The sequence below is a fragment of the Pseudophryne corroboree genome, chromosome 11, assembly GCF_028390025.1.
Source record: "Pseudophryne corroboree isolate aPseCor3 chromosome 11, aPseCor3.hap2, whole genome shotgun sequence".
Taxonomy (NCBI): domain Eukaryota; kingdom Metazoa; phylum Chordata; class Amphibia; order Anura; family Myobatrachidae; genus Pseudophryne; species Pseudophryne corroboree.
The window spans coordinates 134,115,564-134,133,150 of NC_086454.1; the positions used below are offsets into that span (position 1 = coordinate 134,115,564).

At 49.6% G+C, this 17,587-nt stretch overlaps 1 protein-coding gene across 2 annotated transcripts in view; it reads left to right on the forward strand.

Moving 5' to 3' along the window:
* Nucleotides 1-17,587, forward strand: part of GPHA2 (glycoprotein hormone subunit alpha 2) — a 289,765-nt gene that overhangs the window by 71,696 nt on the left and 200,482 nt on the right. Inside the window, exon 1 of one of the 2 annotated variants that reach the window (XM_063946134.1) lies at nucleotides 790-875. The exons of the other annotated variant lie outside the window; for it this stretch is intronic. The gene's annotated coding sequence lies outside the window, so the exon portion shown is untranslated. Of the gene's footprint in view, nucleotides 1-789; nucleotides 876-17,587 lie in introns of those variants that run through there. 2 annotated transcript variants of the gene reach the window in all.

The window sequence follows — 17,587 nt, forward strand, 5'->3', positions numbered from 1 at the left end:
CCGCTGCCTGTCCAGTGTGACAGGCACAGCAGCCGGGGAGACAGGGAGAGCGCCGCCGGTAGCGCCGGCGGAATCCCTGTCGCATGGGGCGAGCGGGCCGTGCAGGTGCCGGTGGCGCCCCCCTCTGTTGGGGCTGCCATGGCGCGCAGGGCACGTGCCCTGCTCGCCCCGTGCTAGATACGCCTCTGCCTGCAGCACTTGCAGGGATGCAACGGATTGGTGGTCCAGGACCAAATAAAATTATTTATGGTCTACTCTATGTGAAAGGCAAAACCAGTACTGGTGGCTGCCAGTCATAAAATATGTGGACATACAGAAGCACAACCTCGTCCATCACATTATTGATCTGAGGATGGCAGCACAATTTACTTAATTTATTAATTTTTGCTTAATTTCTTAATAAGAAACATTTGGCCTAGTGGTTTTCTTCACAAGGAAAAATTGTAACTTAAAATTGCATCTTACGTCAGCTATAGTTTGTACTCAGCATTAGGGATGAACATTACTATATATTTTTTATGAAAATAAAGAAATGATATCAAGAACTGCCGATGTGCTGCACTATTTTAGCTAATACTATTCGTAAGTTACATCATGTCAGTGGATTTGGATGTAAGGATTTATATATTGTTCCCCAGAATCCCAGCTGATTGGATGCTGTTCCAGCAGCAAGGCAGTGCCTGAACAAGTTGCACCTGAAAGAGCCTATCAGTAGACACCAGAAACTTATTGATGTCTTCTGATAGGTTCTCTCAGCCTCTCAGAGAATCTCAGAGAGCAGCAGCAGCCCCACCCACAGATGCACTGCAGAATGTGAGTGCCTGTGACTGTCAGTGTACTCTGCTGCTGTTCTGTGTGGGGCAGTCACTGGTGAGGTGAGAAAAGATAGATTTGCAAGCACATTACAGACATAAGTTAGGTACATGGAGGATGGAGCAGCTGTTTCAATCACCTCAGTGATTTTCTTCAGGGGCACTGCCACTGAGTCTGTGCTGCGCTTTGTTCTGAATGACAGAGGCGGCTGTGTGACATTTTTTTGGGAAAATATCAATCTTGAACAATATCAGTATTTCTCTAACGTCCTAGTGGATGCTGGGGACTCCGTAAGGACCATGGGGAATAGACGGGCTCCGCAGGAGACACGGGCACCTCAAGAAAGAATTTAGATTCTGGTGTGCTCTGGCTCCTCCCTCTATGTCCCTCCTCCAGACCTCAGTTTGAATCTGTGCCCGGACGAGCTGGGTGCTGTTCAGTGAGCTCTCCTGAGCTTGCTGTAAGAAAGTATTTTGTTAGGTTTTTTATTTTCAGGGAGCTCTGCTGGCAACAGACTCCCTGCATCGTGGGACAGAGGGGAGAGAAGCAGCCCTACTCTGTGAAGATAGGTCCTGCTTCTTAGACTACTGGGCACCATTAGCTCCAGAGGGATCGTACACAGGATCTCACCCTCGTCGTCCGATCCCAGAGCCGCGCCGCCGTCCCCCTCGCAGAGCCGGAAGACAGAAGCCGGGTGAGCATAAGAAGCAAGAAGACTTCGAAATCGGCGGCAGAAGACTCCAGTCTTCACTGAGGTAGCGCACAGCACTGCAGCTGTGCGCCATTGCTCCCACACACACCTCACATACTCCGGTCACTGTAAGGGTGCAGGGCACAGGGGGGAGGGGGGGCCCTGGGCAGCAATTGGGACCTCTTTGGCAAAAAGTACACATATATACAGTTGGGCACTGTATATATGTATGAGCCCCCGCCAAAAATTGTACATTGAAGCGGGAAAGAAGCCCGCCGCTGAGGGGGCGGGGCTTCTTCCTCAGCACTCACCAGCGCCATGTTTTTTCTCCACAGCACCGCTGAGAGGAAGCGGGTAAAAAGAGAGGGGGGCACATAATTAGGCGCAAAAATCAATATAAACAGCAGCTACTGGGTTAACATTAAGTTACTGTGTTATTCCTGGGTTAATAGCGCTGGGGTGTGTGCTGGCATACTCTCTCTCTGTCTCTCCAAAGGGCCTTGTGGGGGAATTGTCTTCAGATGAGCATTCCCTGAGTGTGTGGTGTGTCGGTACGTGTGTGTCGACATGTCTGAGGTAAAAGGCTCCCCTAAGGAGGAGATGGAGCAAATGTGTGTGTGAGGGGTGTCTCCGTCAACAACGCCGACACCTGTTTGGATATGTGTAATTAAGTGCTAAGGTGAATTTATTGCACAAAAGATTGGAGAACAGACAGGGAATTTACCCATGTCTGTCCCTATATCGCAGAGACCTTCAGAGTCTCTCAATGCTCACTATTCAAAATAATAGACACTGATATCGACATGGAGTCTGACTCCAGTGTCGACTACGATAATGCAAAGTTACAGCCAAAATGGCAGGAAAGTATTCAATATATGATTATTGTAATAAAAGATGATTTGCATATCACTGATGACTCATCTGTCCCTGACACAAGGGTACACATGTTTAAGGAGAAGAAAGCTGAAGTAAATTTCCCTCCTCTCATGAGGAAAAAGAGCGGGAATCTCCAGACAAGAGACTGCAGTTTCCCACAAAGAATTCTCAGGGAGTATCCTTTCCCTACTAGGGCCAGGATACGATGGGAATCTTCCCCTAGGGTGTCACGTTTGCCCAAAAGGTAGCCCTGACTTAACAGCTATCCTCAGGGTTCCTGCAGATAGCGTGCACATTCTGGTACACTACTCAGACCGGCGATTGTGTCGGCATGGGTTTATAGCGCTGTAGCAGCGTGGACAGGTACCTTATCAGCAGAGATTGAGACCCTAGTATGTATGTATGTATATATATATATATATATATATATATATGTATATATATAAAACAAAACCAAGGTTGTCTGCACTCACAGTGAAACATGAGGTTGCTGGGGTGTCACTCAAATTCCATTAGGTCAGGGCATATTCCTTTCTCTGACGTCCTAGTGGATGCTGGGAACTCCGTAAGGACCATGGGGAATAGCGGCTCCGCAGGAGACTGGGCACAAAAGTAAAGCTTTAGGACTACCTGGTGTGCACTGGCCCCTCCCCCTATGACCCTCCTCCAAGCCTCAGTTAGATTTTTGTGCCCGGCCGAGAAGGGTGCACACTAGGGGCTCTCCTGAGCTTCTTAGTGAAAGTTTAGTTTTAGGTTTTTTATTTTCAGTGAGACCTGCTGGCAACAGGCTCACTGCATCGAGGGACTAAGGGGAGAAGAAGCGAACCTGCCTGCTTGCAGCCAGCTTGGGCTTCTTAGGCTACTGGACACCATTAGCTCCAGAGGGACCGAACACAGGCCCAGCCTCGGAGCTCGGTCCCAGAGCCGCGCCGCCGGCCCCCTTACAGAGCCAGAAGCAAGAAGAGGTCCGGAAAAATCGGCGGCAGAAGACATCAGTCTTCAACAAGGTAGCGCACAGCACTGCAGCTGTGCGCCATTGTTACTCAGGCACACTTCGGTCACTGAGGGTGCAGGGCGCTAGGGGGGGGCGCCCTGAGCAGCAATGTAAACACCTTGGCTGGCAAAAATACACCACATATAACCCCCAGGGCTATATGGATGTATTTTAACCCCTGCCAGAACTCACCAAAAAGCGGGAGAAAAGGCAGCCGAGAAGGGGGCGGAGCCTATCTCCTCAGCACACGGGCGCCATTTTCCATCACAGCTCCGCTGGAAGGACGTCTCCCTGACTCTCCCCTGCAGTCCTGCACTACAGAAAAGGGTAAAAAAGAGAGGGGGGCACTAATTTGGCGCAGTTTCTAATAATAACAGCAGCTATAAGGGAAAAGCACATTTTATAGTGGTATTCCTGTATATATATATAGCGCTCTGGTGTGTGCTGGCATACTCTCCCTCTGTCTCCCCAAAGGGCTAGTGGGGTCCTGTCCTCTATCAGAGCATTCCCTGTGTGTGTGCTGTGTGTCGGTACGTTTGTGTCGACATGTATGAGGAGGAAACTGATGTGGAGGCGGAGCAATTGCCTGTAATGGTGATGTCACCCCCTAGGGGGTCGACACCTGAGTGGATGAGCTTATGGAAGGAATTAGACAGTGTCAGCTCTTTACAAAAGACAGTTGATGACATGAGACAGCCGGCTACTCAGCTTGGGCCTATCGGGGCGTCTCAAAGGCCATCAGGGGCTCTAAAGCGCCCGTTACCTCAGATGGCAGATACAGATACCGACACGGATACTGACTCCAGTGTCGACGGTGAAGAGACGAATGTGACCAGTGGGCCACACATTACATGATTGAGGCAATGAAAGATGTTTTACACATTTCTGATATTACAAGTACCACTAAAAAGGGTATTATGTTTGGTGAGAAAAAACTACCCGTAGTTTGTCCTGAATCTGATGAATTAAATGAAGTGTGTGATGAAGCGTGGGTTTCCCCCGATAAAAAACTGATAATTCCTGAAAAGTTATTGGCATCATACCCTTTCCCGCCAGAGGTTAGGGCACGTTGGGAAACACCCCCTAGGGTGGATAAAGCGCTCACACGCTTGTCAAAACAGGTGGCACTACCGTCTCCTGATACGGCCGCCCTTAAGGAACCTGCTGACAGAAAGCAGGAGAATATCCTAAAATGTATATACACAGATACTGGTGTTATACTGCGACCAGCAATCGCCTCAGCCTGGATGTGCAGTGCTGGGGTGGCTTGGTCGGATTCCCTGACTGAAAATATTGATACCCTGGATAGGGACAGTATATTACTGACTATATTACATTTAAAAGATGCATTTTTATATATGCGTGATGCACAGAGGGATATTTGCCGACTGGCATCAAGAGTAAGTGCGCTGTCCATTTCTGCCAGAAGAGAGTTATGGACGAGGCAGTGGTCAGGTGATGCGGATTCCAAAAGGCATATGGAAGTATTGCCTTATAAAGGGGAGGAGTTATTTGGGGTAGGTCTATCAGACCTGGTGGCCATGGCAACGGCTGGGAAATCCACATTTTTACCCCAGGTAGCCTCTCAACATAAGAAGACGCCGTATTATCAGGCGCAGTCCTTTCGGCCCCATAAGGGCAAGCGGGCAAAAGGTTCCTCATTTCTGCCCCGTGGCAGAGGAAGAGGAAAAAGGCTGCAGCAGACAGCCAGTTCCCAGGAACAGAAGCCCTCTCCCGCTTCTGCCAAGTCCTCAGCATGACGCTGGGGCTTTACAAGCGGACTCAGGCACGGTGGGGGCCCGTCTCAAGAATTTCAGAGCGCAGTGGGCTCACTCACAAGTGACCCCGGGATCCTTCAGGTGGTATCTCAGGGGTACAAATTGGAATTCGAGACGTCTCCCCCTCGCCGTTTCCTAAAGTCTGCTTTACCGACGTCTCCCTCCGACAGGGAGGCGGTATTGGAAGCCATTCACAAGCTGTATTCTCAGCAGGTGATAATCAAGGTACCCCTCCTGCAACAGGGAAAGGGGTATTTCTCTGACGTCCTAAGTGGATGCTGGGGACTCCGTCAGGACCATGGGGATTAGCGGCTCCGCAGGAGACAGGGCACAAAAGTAAAAGCTTTAGGATCAGGTGGTGTGCACTGGCTCCTCCCCCTATGACCCTCCTCCAAGCCTCAGTTAGATTTTTGTGCCCGGCCGAGAAGGGTGCAATCTAGGTGGCTCTCCTAAAGAGCTGCTTAGAGTAAAAGTTTTGTTAGGTTTTTTATTTTCAGTGAGTCCTGCTGGCAACAGGCTCACTGCATCGAGGGACTTAGGGGAGAGAAGTGAACTCACCTGCGTGCAGGATGGATTGGCTACTTAGGCTACTGGACACCATTAGCTCCAGAGGGAGTCGGAACACAGGTCTCACCCTGGGGTTCGTCCCGGAGCCGCGCCGCCGACCCCCTTGCAGATGCCGAAAAGTGAAGAGGTCCAGAAACCGGCGGCAGAAGACTTTTCAGTCTTCATAAGGTAGCGCACAGCACTGCAGCTGTGCGCCATTGTTGTCAGCACACTTCATAGCAGCGGTCACTGAGGGTGCAGGGCGCTGGGGGGGGCGCCCTGGGCAGCAATGATAGTACCTTATTCTGGCTAAAAATACATCACATATAGCCCCTGGGGGCTATATGGATGTATTTAACCCCTGCCAGGTCTCAGAAAAACGGGAGAAGAAGCCCGCCGAAAAGGGGGCGGGGCCTATTCTCCTCAGCACACAGCGCCATTTTCCCTCACAGAAATGCTGGTGGGAAGGCTCCCAGGCTCTCCCCTGCACTGCACTACAGAAACAGGGTTAAAACAGAGAGGGGGGGCACTTATTTGGCGATATGACTATATATATTAAAATGCTATAAGGGAAAAACACTTATATAAAGGTTGTTCCTGTATAATTATAGCGTTTTTGGTGTGTGCTGGCAAACTCTCCCTCTGTCTCCCCAAAGGGCTAGTGGGGTCCTGTCCTCTATCAGAGCATTCCCTGTGTGTGTGCTGTGTGTCGGTACGTGTGTGTCGACATGTATGAGGACGATGTTGGTGAGGAGGCGGAGCAATTGCCTGTAATGGTGATGTCACTCTCTAGGGAGTCGACACCGGAATGGATGGCTTATTCAAGGAATTACGTGATAATGTCAACAGAGACGGCCGGCAAACAAAATAGTACCTGTCCAGGCGTCTCAAACACCGTCAGGGGCTTTAAAACGCCCATTTACCTCAGTCGGTCGACACAGACACAGACACGGACACTGATTTCAGTGTCGACGGTGAAGAAACAAACGTATTTTCCTTTAGGGCCACTTGTTAAGGGCAATGAAGGAGGTGTTACATATTTCTGATACTACAAGTACCACAAAAAAGGGTATTATGTGGGGTGTGAAAAAACTACCTGTAGTTTTTCCTGAATCAGATAAATTAAATGAAGTGTGTGATGATGCGTGGGTTTCCCCCGATAGAAAATTATTGGCGGTATACCCTTTCCCGCCAGAAGTTAGGGCGCGTTGGGAAACACCCCTTACGGTGGATAAGGCGCTCACACGCTTATCAAAACAAGTGGCGGTACCGTCTCCAGATAGGGCCGTCCTCAAGGAGCCAACTGATAGGAGGCTGGAAAATATCCTAAGAAGTATATACACACATACTGGTGTTATACTGCGACCAGCGATCGCCTCAGCCTGGATGTGCAGAGCTGGGGTGGCTTGGTCGGATTCCCTGACTAAAAATATTGATACCCTTGACAGGGACAGTATTTTATTGACTATAGAGCATTTAAAGGATGCATTTCTATATATACGAGATGCACAGAGGGATATTTGCACTCTGGCATCAAGAGTAAGTGCGATGTCCATATCTGCCAGAAGATGTTTATGGACACGACAGTGGTCAGGTGATGCAGATTCCAAACGGCACAAAGAAGTATTGCCGTATAAAGGGGAGGAGTTATTTGGGGTCGGTCCATCGGACCTGGTGGCCACGGCAACTGCTGGAAAATCCACCGTTTTTACCCTAAGTCACATCTCTGCAGAAAAAGACACCGTCTTTTCAGCCTCAGTCCTTTCGTCCCCATAAGAGTCATATCTGCCCAGGGATAGAGGAAAGGGAAGAAGACTGCAGCAGGCAGCCCATTCCCAGGAACAGAAGCCTCCACCGCTTCTGCCAAGTTTCTCAGCATGACGCTGGGGCCGTACAGGACCCCTGGATCCTACAAGTAGGATCCCAGGGGTACAGATTGGAAAGTCGAGACGTTTCCCCCTCGCAGGTTCCTGAAGTCTGCTTTACCAACGTCTCCCTCCGACAGGGAGGCAGTATTGGAAACAATTCACAAGCTGTATTCCCAGCAGGTGATAATCAAAGTACCCCTCCTACAACAAGGAAAGGGGTATTATTCCACACTATGTTGTGGTACTGAAGCCAGAAGGCTCGGTGAGACCTATTCTAAATCTGAAATATTTGAACACTTACAAAGGTTCAAATCAAGATGGAGTCACTCAGAGCAGTGATAGCGAACCAGGAAGAAGGGGACTATAGGGTGTCCCGGGACATCAGGGATACTTACCTCCATGTCCCAATTTGTCCTTCTCACCAAGGGTACCTCAGGTTCGTGGTACAGAACTGTCACTATCAGTTTCAGACGCTGCCGTTTGGATTGTCCACGGCACCCCGGGTCTTTACCAAGGTAATGGCCGAAATGATGATTCTTCTTCAAAGAAAATGGACGACCTCCTGATAAGAGCAAGGTCCAGAGAACAGTTGGAGGTCGGAGTAGCACTATCTCAAGTAGTTCTACGACAGCACGGGTGGATTCTAAATATTCCAAAACCGCAGTTGTTTCCGACGACACATCGGCTGTTCCTAGGGATGATTCTGGACACAGTCCAGAAAAGGGTGTTTCTCCCGGAGAAGAAAACCAGGGAGTTATCCGAGCTAGTCAGGAACCTCCTAAAACCAGGAAAAGTGTCAGTGCATCATTGCACAAGGGTCCTGGGAAAAATGGTGGCTTCTTACGAAGCGATTCCATTCGGCAGTTTTCACGCAAGAACTTTTCAGTGGGATCTGCTGGAAAAATGGTCCGGATCGCATCTTCAGATGCATCAGCGGATAACCCTGTCTCCAAGGACAAGGGTGTTTCTTCTGCGGTGGCTGCAAAGTACTCATCTACTAATGGGCCGCAGATTCGGCATTCAGGAAGGGTCCTGGTGACCAGGGATGCCAGCCTGAGAGGCTGGGGAGCAGTCACACAGGGAAAAAATTTCCAGGGAGTGTGATCAAGTCTGGAGAATTCTCTCCACATAAATATACTGGAGCTAAGGGCAAGTTACAATGCTCTAAGCTTAGCAAGACCTCTGCTTCAAGGTCAGCCGGTATTGATCCAGTGGGACAACATCACGGCAGTCGCCCACGTAAACAGACAGGGCGGCACAAGAAGCAGAAGGGCAATAGCAGAAACTGCAAGGATTCTTCGCTGAGCGGAAAATCAGGTGATAGCACTGTCAGCAGTGTTCATTCCGACGCCCGGAAGAGTGGGGATTTCATCGGGAAGTCTTCCACATGATTGTGAACCATTGGGAAAGACCAAAGGTGGACATGATGGCATCCCGCCTGAACAAAAAACTGGACAGGTATTGCGCCAGGTCAAGAGACCCTCAGGCAATAGCTGTGGACGCTCTGGTAACACCGTGGGTGTACCAGTCAGTGTACGTGTTCCCTCCTCTGCTTCTCATACCCAAGGTACTGAGAATTATAAGACGTAGAGGAGTAAGAACTATACTCGTGGCTCCGGATTGGCCAAGAAGGACTTGGTACCTGGAACTTCAAGAGATGCTCACAGAGGACTCATGGCCTCTGCCGCTAAGAAGGGACTTGCTTCAGCAAGTACCATGTCTGTTCCAAGACTTACCGCGGCTGCGTTTGACGGCATGGCGGTTGAACGCCGGATCCTAAGGGAAAAAGGCATTCCGGAAGAGGTCATTCCTACCCTGGTCAAAGCCAGGAAGGAGGTGACCGCACAACATTATCACCACATGTGGCGAAAATATGTTGCATGGTGTGAGGCCAGGAAGGCCCCACGAAGAAATTTCAACTCGGTCGATTCCTGCATTTCCTGCAAACAGGAGTGTCTATGGGCTTCAAATTGGGGTCCATTAAGGTTCAAATTTCGGCCCTGTCGATTTTCTTCCAGAAAGAATTGGCTTCAGTTCCTGAAGTCCAGAAGTTTGTCAAGGGAGTACTGCATATACAACCCCCTTTTGTGCCTCCAGTGGCACTGTGGGATCTCAACGTAGTTCTGGGATTCCTCAAATCACATTGGTTTAAACCGCTCAAATCTGTGGATTTGAAATATCTCACATGGAAAGTGACCATGCTGTTGGCCCTGGCCTCGGCCAGGCGAGTGTCAGAATTGGCGGCTTTGTCTCACAAAAGCCCATATCTGATTGTCCATTCGGACAGGGCAGAGCTGCGGACTCGTCCCCAGTTTCTCCCTAAGGTGGTGTCAGTGTTTCACCTGAACCAGCTTATTGTGGTACCTGCGGCTACTAGGGACTTGGAGGACTCCAAGTTGCTAGATGTTGTCAGGGCCCTGAAAATATAGGTTTCCAGGACGGCTGGAGTCAGGAAAACTGACTTGCTGTTATCCTGTATGCACCCAATAAACTGGGTGCTCTTGCTTCTAAGCAGACGATTGCTAGTTGGATGTGTAGTACAATTCAGCTTGCACATGCTGTGGCAGGCCTGCCACAGCCAAAATATGTAAATGCCCATTCCACAAGGAAGGTGGGCTCATCTTGGGTGGCTGCCCAAGGGGTCTCGGCTTTACAACTTTGCCGAGCAGCTACTTGGTCAGGGGCACACCCTGACTGAGGAGGACCTGGAGTTCTCTCATTCGGTGCTGCAGAGTCATCCGCACTCTCCCGCCCGTTTGGGAGCTTTGGTATAATCCCCATGGTCCTGACGGAGTCCCCAGCATCCACTTAGGACGTCAGAGAAAATAAGAATTTACTTACCGATAATTCTATTTCTCGTAGTCCGTAGTGGATGCTGGGCGCCCATCCCAAGTGCGGATTGTCTGCAATACTTGTACATAGTTATTGTTACAAAAATCGGGTTATTATTGTTGTGAGCCATCTTTTCAGAGGCTCCGCTGTTATCATGCTGTTAACTGGGTTCAGATCACAGGTTGTACAGTGTGATTGGTGTGGCTGGTATGAGTCTTACCCGGGATTCAAAATCCTTCCTTATTGTGTACGCTCGTCCGGGCACAGTATCCTAACTGAGGCTTGGAGGAGGGTCATAGGGGGAGGAGCCAGTGCACACCACCTGATCCTAAAGCTTTTACTTTTGTGCCCTGTCTCCTGCGGAGCCGCTAATCCCCATGGTCCTGACGGAGTCCCCAGCATCCACTACGGACTACGAGAAATAGAATTATCGGTAAGTAAATTCTTATTTATTCCACGCTGTTGGTGATACCGAAGCCGGACGGCTCGGTGAGACCTATTGTAAATCTAAAATCTTTGAACACTTACATACAGAGGTTCAAATTCAAGATGGAGTCACTCAGAGCAGTGATCGCGAACCTGGAAGAAGGGGATTATATGGTGTCTCTGGACATCAAGGATGCTTACCTCCATGTCCCAATTTACCCTTCTCATCAAGGGTACCTCAGATTTGTGGTACAGAACTGCCACTATCAGTTTCAGACGCTGCCGTTTGGATTGTCCACGGCACCCCGGGTCTTTACTAATGTAATGGCCGAAATGTTGATACTCCTCCGAAGGAAAGGAGTTTTTAATTATCCCTTACTTGGACGATCTCCTGATAAGGGCGAGATCCAGGGAACAGTTGGTAGTCGGGTTAGCACTATCGCAAGTAGTGCTGCGGCAGCACGGTTGGATTCTCAATATCCCAAAATCGCAGCTGATCCCGACGACACGTCTTCTATTCCTAGGGATGATCCTGGACACAGTCCAGAAAGAGAAAGCCGGGGAGTTATCCGAGCTAGTCAGAAACCTCCTAACACCAGGCCAAGTCTCAGTGCATCAATGCACAAGGGTCCTGGGAAAAATGGTGGCTTCCTACGAAGCAATCCCATTTGGCAGATTCCACGCAAGAACATTCCAGTGGGATCTGCGGGACAAATGGTCCGGATCGCATCTTCAGATGCATCAGCGGATAACCCTGTCCCCAAGGACAAGGGTGTCTCTCCTGTGGTGGTTGCAGAGTGCTCATCTTCTAGAGGGCCGCAGATTCGGCATTCAGGACTGGGTCCTGGTGACCACAGATGCCAGCCTGCGAGGCTGGGGAGCAGTCACACAGGGAAGAAAATTCCAGGGCTTGAGGTCAAGCCTGGAGACATCACTTCACATAAATATTCTGGAGTTAAGGGCCATTTACAATGCTCTAAGCCAAGCAAGACCTCTGCATCAAGGTCAGCCGGTGCTGTTCCAGTCGGACAACATCACGGCAGTCGCCCACGTAAACAGACAGGGCGGCACAAGAAGCAGGAGGGCAATGGCAGAAGCTGCAAGGATTCTTCTCTGGGCGGAAAATCATGTAATAGCACTGTCAGCAGTGTTCATTCCGGGAGTGGACACGGCCTCCACCCGGGAGAGTGGGGACTTCATCCAGAAGTCTTCCACATGATTGTGAACCGTTGGGAAAAACCAATGGTGGACATGATGGCGTCCCGCCTCAACAAAAAACTGGACAGGTATTGCGCCAGGTCAAGGGACCCTCAGGCAATAGCTGTGGACGCTCTGGTAACACCGTGGGTGTACCAGTCGGTGTATGTGTTCCCTCCTCTGCCTCTCATACCCAAGGTACTGAGAATTATAAGACGGAGAGGAGTAAGAACTATACTCGTGGCTCCGGGTTGGGCCAAGAAGGACTTGGTACCCGGAACTTCAAGAGATGCTCACAGAGGACCCGTGGCCTCTGCCTCTAAGAAGGGACCTGCTCCAGCAAGGACCCTGTCTGTTTCAAGACTTACCGCGGCTGCGTTTGACGGCATGGCGGTTGAACGCCGGATCCTAAAGAAAAAAGGCATTCCGGAGGAAGTCATCCCTACCCTGATCAAAGCCAGGAGGGATGTGACCGCAAAACATTATCACCGCATTTGGCGAAAATATGTTGCGTTGTGCGAGGCCAGGAAGACCCAAACGGAGGAATTTCAACTGGGTCGATTCCTGCATTTCCTGCAAACAGGAGTGTCTATGGGCCTCAAATTGGGGTCCATTAAGGTTCAAATTTCGACCCTGTCGATTTTCTTCCAGAAAGATCTGGCTTCAGTTACTGAAGTCCAGACATTTGTCAAGGGAGTGCTGCATATACAGCCTCCTTTTGTGCCTCCAGTGGCACCTTGGGATCTCAATGTAGTTTTGGGGTTCCTCAAATCACATTGGTTTGAACCACTTAAATCTGTGGATTTAAAACATCTCACATGGAAAGTGGTCATGCTGTTGGCCCTGGCTTCGGCCAGGCGCGTGTCAGAATTGACGGCTTTATCCTGTAAAAGCCCTTATCTGATTTTCCATTCGGACAGGGCGGAATTGAGGACTCGTCCTCAGTTTCTTCCTAAGGTGGTGTCAGCGTTTCACCTGAACCAGCCTATTGTAGTGCCTGCGGCTACTAGGGACTTGGAGGACTCCAAGTTGCTGGACGTTGTCAGGGCCCGGAAAATATGTTTCCAGGACGGCTGGAGTCAGAAAATCTGACTCGCTGTTTATCCTGTATGCACCCAACAAGCTGGGTGCTCCTGCTTCTAAGCAGACTATTGCTCGTTGGATTTGTAGTACAATTCAGCTTGCACATTCTGTGGCAGGCCTGCCACAGCCAAAATCTGTAAAAGCCCATTCCACAAGGATGGTGGGCTCATCTTGGGCGGCTGCCCGAGGGGTCTCGGCTTTACAACTTTGCCGAGCAGCTACTTGGTCAGGGGCAAACACGTTTGCTAAATTCTACAAATTTGATACCCTGGCTGAGGAGGACCTGGAGTTCTCTCATTCGGTGCTGCAGAGTCATCCGCACTCTCCCGCCCGTTTGGGAGCTTTGGTATAATCCCCATGGTCCTTACGGAGTTCCCAGCATCCACTAGGACGTCAGAGAAAATAAGAATTTACTTACCGATAATTCTATTTCTCGTAGTCCGTAGTGGATGCTGGGCGCCCATCCCAAGTGCGGATTGTCTGCAATACTTGTACATAGTTATTGTTACAAAAATCGGGTTATTATTGTTGTGAGCCATCTTTTCAGAGGCTCCTCTGTTATCATGCTGTTAACTGGGTTCAGATCACAGGTTGTACGGTGTGATTGGTGTGGCTGGTATGAGTCTTACCCGGGATTCAAAATCCTTCCTTATTGTGTACGCTCGTCCGGGCACAGTATCCTTACTGAGGCTTGGAGGAGGGTCATAGGGGGAGGGGCCAGTGCACACCAGGTAGTCCTAAAGCTTTACTTTTGTGCCCAGTCTCCTGCGGAGCCGCTATTCCCCATGGTCCTTACGGAGTTCCCAGCATCCACTACGGACTACGAGAAATAGAATTATCGGTAAGTAAATTCTTATTTTTCCCATGAATAAATATAAATCCTGTATGGAGTGCACTCACCAGACTGTTATTAGAGCCAGCAGGGGTTTTATTGAAGCATCATATACAACATCACACCACCGACGTTTCGGTCCTATCTGGACCTTTTTCAAGGTTTAACTGACACCCACATAACCTATCTATATATAGCCATCACCTTAATTGTACTCTAATAAAAACCGACATAGAACATAAATGACATGGACATACATATACATACACATTTTAATAATGTTACCTATTCAGATCTATTCATGTCCCCACACGGCCAAAGCATCTCATCCATCCCGTGTATTCAAACATTGGGCAATTACTTACTCGTTCCCGCTTCACCCGCCAGTCCATCTGGACCGCACGCTGGCGGGAGCGGAAGCAACCACAACTTGCTTGGAACGCATCCACATGATCTCGTCATGTGATGCCCACAAGCAACCAATACTTACAATACTAGACGTCACGTGTGACATACGTCATCACGTACGGCACCCGCGTCACCACGCACTGTTTAATACATACTTTCTCTGACGTCCTAGTGGATGCTGGGAACTCCGTAAGGACCATGGGGAATAGCGGCTCCGCAGGAGACAGGGCACATCTAAAGAAAGCTTTAGGATCACCTGGTGTGCACTGGCTCCTCCCCCTATGACCCTCCTCCAAGCCTCAGTTAGATTTTCTGTGCCCGACGAGAAGGGTGCACACTAGGGGCTCTCCTGAGCTCTTTGTGAAAGTTTTAGTTTAGGTTTATTATTTTCAGTGAGACCTGCTGGCAACAGGCTCACTGCATCGAGGGACTAAGGGGAGAAGAAGCGAACTCACCTGCGTGCAGAGTGGATTGGGCTTCTTAGGCTACTGGACATTAGCTCCAGAGGGACGATCACAGGTTCAGCCTGGATGGGTCACCGGAGCCGCGCCGCCGGCCCCCTTACAGAGCCAGAAGAGCGAAGAGGTCCGGAAAAATCGGCGGCAGAAGACTTTCCTGTCTTCAGATAAAGGTAGGCGCACAGCACCGCAGCTGTGCGCCATTGCTCTCAGCACACTTCACACTCCGGTCACTGAGGGTGCAGGGCGCTGGGGGGGCAGCGCCCTGAGACGCAATAAATCGATAGAAAACCTTTTATGGCTAAAATAAATGCATCACATATAACTCCTGGGCTATATGGATGCATTTAACCCCTGCCAAAACATACAAGAAAACGGATGATAAGGACGCCGAGAAAGGGGCGGAGCCTATCTCCTCAGCACACTGGCACCATTTTCCCTCACAGCTCAGTTGGAGGGAAGCTCCCTGGCTCTCCCCTGCAGTCACTACACTACAGAAAGGGGTTAAAAAAGAGAGGGGGGCACAAATTAGGCGCAGTATAAACAATACAGCAGCTATAAAGGGAAAAACACTTATATAAGGTTATCCCTGTATATATATAGCGCTCTGGTGTGTGCTGGCAAACTCTCCCTCTGTCTCCCCAAAGGGCTAGTGGGGTCCTGTCCTCTATCAGAGCATTCCCTGTGTGTGTGCTGTGTGTCGGTACGTTTGTGTCGACATGTATGAGGAGAAAAATGATGAGGAGACGGAGTAGAGTGTCTGTAATAGTGTTGTCACCCCCTGGGGGGTCGACACCTGAGTGGATGTACTGTTGAAATTGCGTGACAGTGTCAGCTTTGTATAAAAGACAGTGGTTGACATGAGACAGCCGGCTACTCAGCTTGTGCATGTCCAGACGTCTCATACAGGGGCTCTAAAGCGCCCGTTACCTCAGATACAGACGCCGACACGGATACTGACTCCTGTGTCGACGGTGAAGAGACAACCGTGATTTCCAATAGGGCCACACATTGCATGATTGAGGCAATGGAAAAAGTTTACACTCTTCTGATAATATAAATACCACCAAAAAAAGGGGTATTATGTTTGGTGAGGAAAAACTTCCTGTAGTTTTCCTGAATCTGAGAAATAAAACGAGGTGTGTGATGAGGCGTGGGTTTCCCCCCGATAACAATTGATAATTTCTAAAAAGTTATTGGCAGTATACCTTTTCCCGCCAGAGGTTAGGGTGCGTTGGGAAACACCCCCTAGGGGGGATAAGGCGCTCACACGCTTGTAAGAACAAGGGCTCTACCCTCTCTGGAGATGGCCGCCCTTAGGGATCCTGCTGATAGAAAGCAGGAGGGTATCCTAAAATGTATTTACACACATACTGGTGTTATACTGCGACCAGCAATCGCCTCAGCCTGGATGTGCAGTGCTGGGTTGGCGTGGTCGGATTCCCTGACTGGAAATTTGATATCCTAGATAAGGACAGTATATTATTGCCTATAGAGCAATTAAAAGATGCATTTCTATATATGCATGATGCACAGCGGAATATTTGCCGACTGGCATCAAGTATAAGTGCGTTGTCCAATTATACCAGTAAAGTGGTCAGGTGATGCGGATTCCAAACGGCATTTGGAAGTATTGCCTTAACAAAAAAGGGGATGTACCCCAGGTCGCCTCTCAAAATAAGACGCCGTATTATCAGGCGCAGTCCTGGTTGGCAAGCGGACAAAAGGGTTCCTCTTTTCTGCTCGTGACAGAGGGAGAGGAAAATGGCTGCAGAGATCAGCCAGTTCCAAGGAACAGAAACTCTTTTCCGCCTCTGCCAAGCCCTCAGTATGACGCTAGGGCTTTACAAGTTCAGGCACGGTGGGGTCCCGTTCTCAATGAATTTCAGTGCGCAGTGGGCTCACTCGCAAGTAGACCCCTGGATCCTTCAGGTAATATTTCAGGGGTACAAATTGGAATTCGAGACGTATCCCCCTCGCCATTTCCAAAGGTCTGTTTTACCGACGTCTCCCGCTGACAGGGAGGCAGTTTTGGAAACCATTCACAAGCTGTATTCCCAGCAGGTGATAATCAAGATACCCCTCCTGCAACAGGGAACGGGGTATTATTCCACACTATTGTGGTACCGAAGCCAGACGGCTCGGTGAGACCGATTTTAAAATCTAAAATCTAAAATCTTTGAACACTTGCATACAGAGGTTCAAATTCAAAATTGAGTCACTCAGAGCAGTGATTGCAAACCTGGAAGAAGGGGACTACATGATGTCTCGGGACATCAAGGATGCTTACCTTCATGTCAAAATTTACCCTTCTCACCAAGGGTATTTCAGGTTATGGTACAGAACTGTCACTATCAGTTCGGACGCTGCCGTAGGGATGGTCCACGGCACCCCGGGTCTTTACCAAGGTGATGGCCGAAATGATATCCCTTCGAAGGAAGGAAATTTTAGTTATCCCTTACTTGGACGATTCCCTGATAAGGGTAAGATCCAGGGAACACTTGGAAGTCGGTGTAGCACTATCTCAGGTAGTGTTGCGGCAGCACGATTGGATTCTCAATATTCCAAAATCGCAGCTGGTTCCGACGACTTGTCTTCTGTTCCTAGGGATGATCCTGGACACAGTCCAGAAAGAAGGTGTTTCTCCCGGAGGAGAAAGCCAGGGAGTTATCCGAGCTAGTCAGGAACCTCCTAAAACCGAACCAAGTCTCAGTGCATCAATGCACAAGGGTTCTGGGTAAAAATGGTGGCTTCCTACGAAGCAATCCCATTCGGCAGATTCCAC